Consider the following 7217-nt stretch of genomic DNA (forward strand, 5'->3'; position numbering starts at 1 on the left):
TTCTGGCTTTGTCTGCCTGTCTGTGATCATTCTATCTTTGTCTGCCTGTCTGTGATCATTCTGGCTTTGTCTGCCTGTCTGTGATCATTCTAGCTTTGTCTGCCTGTCTGTGATCATTCTGGCTTTGTCTGCCTGTCTGTGATCATTCTGGCTTTGTCTGCCTGTCTGTGATCATTCTGGCTTTGTCTGCCTGTCTGTGATCATTCTAGCTTTGTCTGCCTGTCTGTGATCATTCTGGCTTTGTCTGCCTGTCTGTGATCATTCTGGATGTGTACATTTTTCTGTCCTCAGCCTCCTGTCAGTGTGTCTGTGGAAGAGGACCTGGTCGCTGGTCTTTGGCAGGAAGTAGAGGAGGTGTTTCCTGGGGGTGAAGTACCTGGTTCCCCTCCAACACTGCCCTGGATAATCACTTCAAAGCAGGCAATTAACACAGCCCTCCTCATCCTCTCATTACCTCAAGGATTATTTTATTCCATTTGCCAAAGATAGAGATACGCACCCACCTATTATCTCAATGTACAATTTCCAGTCACTCCTTGGAGAAAGGATTTTACTGTTGTTTCTCCCAGAAGGCTTTGCATATGGATGTGTTTTTGTACCCAGGCTGTGAAGCCTTCTCAAGGCAAATCTAGCTGAGTTGTCATGGTATACATTCATAGTTTGTACCCCCAAAGATGAAAAAAATCCTCACTGTACCAAGCATATCCAACAATATAAAGAACAGTATTTTACCTGTGTGAATTTGAACACTTTCCACCAAGCGTCTGTTTAATATGGTTGCTTGTTAATCAGATAAGTGGTAGTCAATTAAGGCTTTATTTTCACAGTTCTAATGCTTGAGGTATTAGATTTAAAGGAACAGAATTTAGCAGTGTTATAATTTCAAAATTAGTATTCCATGTAGCCCACACACAAATAGAAGAACGACAAGTGTAATACTGTTGTCAGGTAAATTGGGATTTTCAAAAGCTTGTAATTATTCATAAATTGTTTTTTAACAATTACTGATTCAGTGGCAGCCATTCAATTAACCTACACATATATGAGAAGGGCAATTAAAACAGTATAATCTTCACTGTACCATAAAGATTCTCTACAGCAAATCTAGTTTTAGCCAAATAACTATTGTGTGATTTAAATATGGACATTCATGAATGAAAAAGTGTATTTGTGATACACTCCGCTCCCCTGGAAGGGTAAACAAGGGGATATTGGAAGAGAAGTTACGTCCATTTCCCTGATGGGATGCAACTGCAGTAAAGTTTGCTCCAAACATACAAATGTCGAGAGCGACCCGCGGGCCTTCCAGAACCAAGCCTTTCAGGAGGAGCATCACTTATTTAGGATGCAGGGCAGCCCAGTCACATGAGGGACCACTGTCGGGTTTGGCTCTGGGAGTCTTGGTGCTTGTTCAGGCAAAGTCTCTGCTTGGATCTTCCAGCTCTACACCCAAGCATGCTATATTGCACTTTCATGTAAGGAGCAGGGGTTACAAGGACCAGTATTAACGGCAGGCTGTCTATGAGTTTTTATATTTTTGCGTGATTGCTCATTAGCACCACTAATGAGAACCACTCCAGAACCAAAACTCGTATTCTAGAACAATTTATTTCAGAAGAACTCTGTTGATATTATATTCATCATGCTCTGACGTGTGTCTAAATTCCACATAAATCAAAAGTTGTTATTTTTGTACCTAGATTGCTGATATATTTTTTTATATAAAAAAATGCATGTAGAGCTGAACATAAAGTAGATATACGGTATATACACTATGTGTACAGTATATATAGCCGCGGCCAAAAGTATTGGGAGCAACATACATTTTGTGTTTGCTAAGCTTGATGGGCCTTGGCATAAAATGACTGCTAACATAATTTCAGTAAGTCATATCATCAGCACAGGGAAAGTGTGAACTAGTTCTATCCAGGTGAAATCACTCTATCATTCTGATTGGATTTTAAGAGCAGATTTACTGCTATAAAAGAGGGGACTATTTGCATATATTGAACATTTTCGACCCCAAAAATATGAAATGTGCATTATTGTATTCCAGTATTATATAGAAACATGTGAAAACGTTTTCCTCAAATACTGGACCAGCAAACTTTGCAAAACACAACATTTGTCATTGCCAAATTTTTATGGCCACGACTGTACACATATAGAAATAGAGATAGAGAGAGACAGACAGAGAGGGCTGTCACATTCCAGCATTCTGTGAAAACAACTACAAAGTTGCCCCCAGTTCTGTTTGCTGGTTTCTGTTTTGTTTTGTTCTCTGATAATTCTTCTCTCCCCGGCTCTCAGCTGAGACGTGTGACTCCCTGAGTGTATCTGCCAGCAAGCAAGTGACTCTCTCAAGCCCTCGGCCAAACTGACAGTCCTCACGTGTCACCACAGGAGCTGTCTTCAGCAAACCAACTCCAGCTCCCGGCGCTCAAGCACCCTCCAGGAAACAAGGACTCCCTAAGACATGGTTGTGGATGTGGGGAACAGTTTTGATTAGTGTGTTACCTAAACAGAAAAAGCCAACAGTTTATCTTGTTACATACATCAGTGTTTATGTTTTGCTCTGTAAAACTGTGAACACCAGATCTGTTAACCCATCAAACCCATTTTGTGCATTTTCTTCATTTTTTGTCATTTATTGCGTTCTTATAACAAATCCATCTCTGATGTCTTTCGGCAGTTGGGCCAGTTCAAAGAAGACGTCTCTGATTCACGTTTCGAGTTGTCATAGTGACCTGATCCTGCTTCCTGTCTCATTCCGCCCGTCGTAGCGAACGTTGTGGCCGAGGACGTCCCTGGTGTCTCAGCACACGGCTCGGTTTGAACCCCAGGAAGACACAGTCATACTTCATGCTTCTCCCCGTAATGCATTTTTCATTCGTTATTAAAATTCATCATTCGCAGCTAAACAGGAACAGGAAACTCATCCTCTTCCTCTTCAACGCCTCAGGCTCTGTGGTGCTTCTCTGACAGCGAGGAGGAAGGACGTGTCTGGGGGTTCGCAGAGGAATCCATCACTAAGCAGGTGATGCATCAGGGACTGTTTCATAGCTGTGTTTGCGTCACGGAAATAAGATGAATTCGTTTGAGAGGAGGTGACATGGGAAGTTATGCTATTGTGAGTTCCAATTGCGGACGACCACAACCAGAGATCCATCATACCTGCTGTCCTTGCTCTTTCTTTCTAACTATCTAAATATGAAAGAGTCTCGGGCTAGCCTGCGTTACACGTTAGATTAGACCAGGGCCGTTTTGGGAGCGGGCTAAATTGTCTGGTTGATTTGAGTGTGTTGGTCTGTGATGATTGACTGCTGTTCCGAGGTACAGGCAGACAGCGTGAGGCTATTTGGTGGCTAGTTCCCCCGCTTGTCACCCTTTCATTTCCAAAGTAATTTCCTATTCTCTGATTTATATCATAGCTAACTACAAGCAGCCCCAAGTCCCAGCTTTACGATTCTCTGTCCCTGTCAAACCGTCGGGACTTATGATGCACTTTGTAAACAGCGGGCTGTCTCTCTATTTCCGATATCTGAGGTGTTATTTAAGAGTTTGGTTTTCAGCTGAGGTGAGCCTGTGGAGACGCTGTGTTGTTGTCTGAGAAAAGGTTCAGGGACCTGGAAGTGTCCTAGCAAAGGCCCTTCAAAACCCACCTTTCTCTTTAGACGCAGTCTGTGTTCAATATACACTGTACTGTATACTTCATATTAACAGGGCTCCCCAGAGAAAAGGTCAAGTACCAGGAAGTATTTCACCTCTCTTGTATTTTGTGAGGGTTTATGCAGGTTGTCAGGTGTCATGGGGACAGTTGGGGAACCTGTAGAGCCCTTTGGGACTGTACACACGTCATAAAGGGTCTATGCAAAAAAGCTGTCATTATGTTCTCAAAGGTTTTGCTCACAGTCAGATGATGGCTTCTGTGCCATCAGCCTCTTGATTTGACCAACCCTGGTGAAGACGGAGCCATTAGCCCAGTCATTTATGACTGTAATGGCCGGGTGCTGATGTATGGCACAGTGGCATACCCTATGAGGCAATTTGCCTGTCTGCTTTCGCTACTCAATTTGCTCTGAAGCCCTCAACTCTGCTGAAAGGAAATGTCAGGTTGAGATTGTTTATCTCTCATCAAGATGATCAATAGTCCGCTATTCCCTGTACCATGCTATTGGGAGATTGCCACCACAAATCACACAAGCGGTAGCTGAAAACTCAGCATAACATACTATTTCCCCTCCTGAAGGCATCGATAAAATACAACAAATTACCTGAGTGTACTGTCTGGGTCAGTCGCTGTTCTTTCGACACCCTGTAGCTGTGCAGGTCTCATATCTCTCCCAGCTCTGACCAGGATTCCCTCGGCAGGTGACCCTGAGTCGGACTGCACCCCTGCTCGTCTGCTCCAGCTGTTTTACAGCATGTTGTTATCGTGTCACTCTCCTCCAGTGTGTGCTCATGGATTGGCTCTCCAGAACAGGACGGTAGATCTCAAGGATGAGGGCTAGAGTATAAACTTACAGGATGGTAAATCTCCAGTACCAAGGTTGGAGTGTAAACCTACAGGAAGGTATCTCTCCATAAGCAGGGTTGTAGTGTAAACCTACAGGAAGGTATCTCTCCAGGAGCAGGGTTGGAGTGTAAACCTACAGGAAGGTATCTCTCCAGGAGCAGGGTTGGAGTGTAAACCTACAGGAAGGTATCTCTCCAGGAGCAGGGTTGGAGTGTAAACCTACAGGAAGGTATCTCTCCAGGAGCAGGGTTGGAGTGTAAACCTACAGGAAGGTATCTCTCCAGGAGCAGGGTTGGAGTGTAAACCTACAGGAAGGTATCTCTCCAGGAGCAGGGTTGGAGTGTAAACCTACAGGAGTACATCTCTTCAGGAACAGGGTTGGACCGCCCTACCATGAACTGTGAGAGAAAGCGCACAAAATCAAACATTTTTGACATCATCACACAGGTGTCGCTCATCGCATCTAGATTTGAGAACTTTGAGGACTAATAGAGAGGCATCACTCCACAGGGCCCCATGACAAGCAGACATGTTGATCCTTTATTATAATTAAACATCTATTTCTGGGCTCATTCTCTTTAGAGGCCACCACCTGCTGCTGTTGTGATCAGGCTGGCGTCAGATGTCGTCCTCTGGAGGTGCTGGGGCCTTGCTATCACCAGCAGCAGCTTGGAAATATAAGGAAATGGTGTGAATACTCAGCTGATTGGGTCATAAATAGTCTCGGCGGGGGTCTTAGCCACACAAAGTGCTTTTGCTTCGAATCAGAGAGAGAGAGAGAAAAACTGGGAATCAGAGAGAGAGACAAAGAGAGAGAGAGAGCGAGAGAGCGAGAGAGAGAGAGAGAGAGAGAGAGAGAGAGAGAGAGAGAGAGAGAGAGAGAGAGAGAGAGAGAGAGAGAGAGAGAGAAACTGCCTGAGCGACCTATCAGAATACTGTTCGGTCGAGTCTTCAGATATAGATTTTGTCGAGTTTTTTCCTCTCTTTCTTTCCTTCGTTTCAATAAGATCCATTCTATATGATTGAGTGTGATGTACTATTACATGATGAATGTGAATGTTTTCCTGAAAAACCTTATATGGAAGTCAGAAGGATGGATAAAGGATGAGGGGCTTGTCATTGTCCCCCAGCACATTTAATGATTCGCCGTTCAGGACCACATCACTGTGCCTTTGCATGATCCATTCCTTCTGTTACCCTTTCGCGTTCCAGCTTGGTTCGACTGATGTATAAGGCTGTTGGTTGGTGTGTGTTTATGTCTCGTGTCTATTTGACATGGGAGGAGACATGAACCCACTTCTAGCAGTGCCTAAAGCTGCTCTCTGAAGCCAGGGAGATGCTGGTGGTTCGGGAACAGCTGGTTGGTGTGATGACAGGGCCCCGGGTGTCTCCACAGAGTCCAGAGAGCTAACAAGGAGGTAGCAGATGCTAGGCTAATTGTTCCTCTTCCACCATCCCTCTCCCTAATGCGAGTATATGAAACTTGCTCAGATGAACCTTTACGGGAAGCTACAGTTATCAGACTACCTGGCCTGCAGGCAAAAGACCTACCCGCTCCTTGATTGATTGCTGTTGTAAAACTCGCAGGACCGGAAAGGCCAGGTCAACGTGTTGTCATGACGTTTTGAAGTCTGCCTTGGCTGAGCTGTGGATGAGCTGTTTTTCTGTTAGCCTTAGGTGACAAGAAGTTCCAATGCTGGGTCCATAAAGCCATGGTGTTTCTATTTTTTTGTATTATTCATAGAGGAGGCAGCTGTTTCAAGTGCAGCCAGTGTATGAGCTTTTACACGCTAAGAAAGCTACAGAATTTTCTAGGGATCTGCTATTATTAAGGATTGATTTGAAGTGCTGAACGTTAGCTTGGTGATACACACCATTTATGCTCATCAAGCCATGATATAAAGGACCCAGACACAAAACGGAACAGTTCCACCTGCATTAACCCGTTAAGGAATAGCGTCACACATATGTGATTCTGAACATTCCAACCGACTATTTTCCGATAGACAAAAACTATATGACAAACGCTATAGTATGGCTTCAAAATTTACAATTAGGAGGCTAACAAGTAACACTAGCAGGTAGTAGCATTGCTACGAGTATTATGCTAGGTTGCTAGGTAACGGAAGCTAACTAAAACTAGCTAGCTTCCGTTTTGGAAAAATAACTCACTCCACTCTGCTGTACACAGCATGAAGTATAGGTCACGCAAACCACACAGCCTTGGCAGCATCACACGTGTGTGCAGCGATTGTGTTGTTCTACATTGTGTACATGATGAACCCGTAGGTCCAAGTGGGTGTGTGTGCTTGCTTCAGTTCAAACCCAGTAGCATGTCATCTGGGCCAGAGACATCAAAGCAGTCTCTCTTTCTCTCTCTCTCCACCGTCGAACAATGTCACCGTTTTGTGACAAGCGTGTGGGCAGAGGAAGGAGCTCACCAGTGGGCACGTTCTTCCTTTGACGAAACCCAACAAGCAATCACAACCGAAAATGTTTGATTATTGTGCACATGCAAATGGACTACATTGTAGGATATACTTTCAATTAAGTAAAGGCAAGGTCTTCATTCAGCATATCTTCAAAGCAGTTGAACAATGAAAGAAAATACACCATGATACTAATGGAGAATGCGGATTATGATTCTGGATGTTTAGCACTTATTTGCATGGGGGCTTGGTTGAACCAATCAGAACCCATC

Source organism: Osmerus eperlanus, chromosome 21, assembly GCF_963692335.1.
Source record: "Osmerus eperlanus chromosome 21, fOsmEpe2.1, whole genome shotgun sequence".
Taxonomy (NCBI): Eukaryota; Metazoa; Chordata; class Actinopteri; order Osmeriformes; family Osmeridae; genus Osmerus; species Osmerus eperlanus.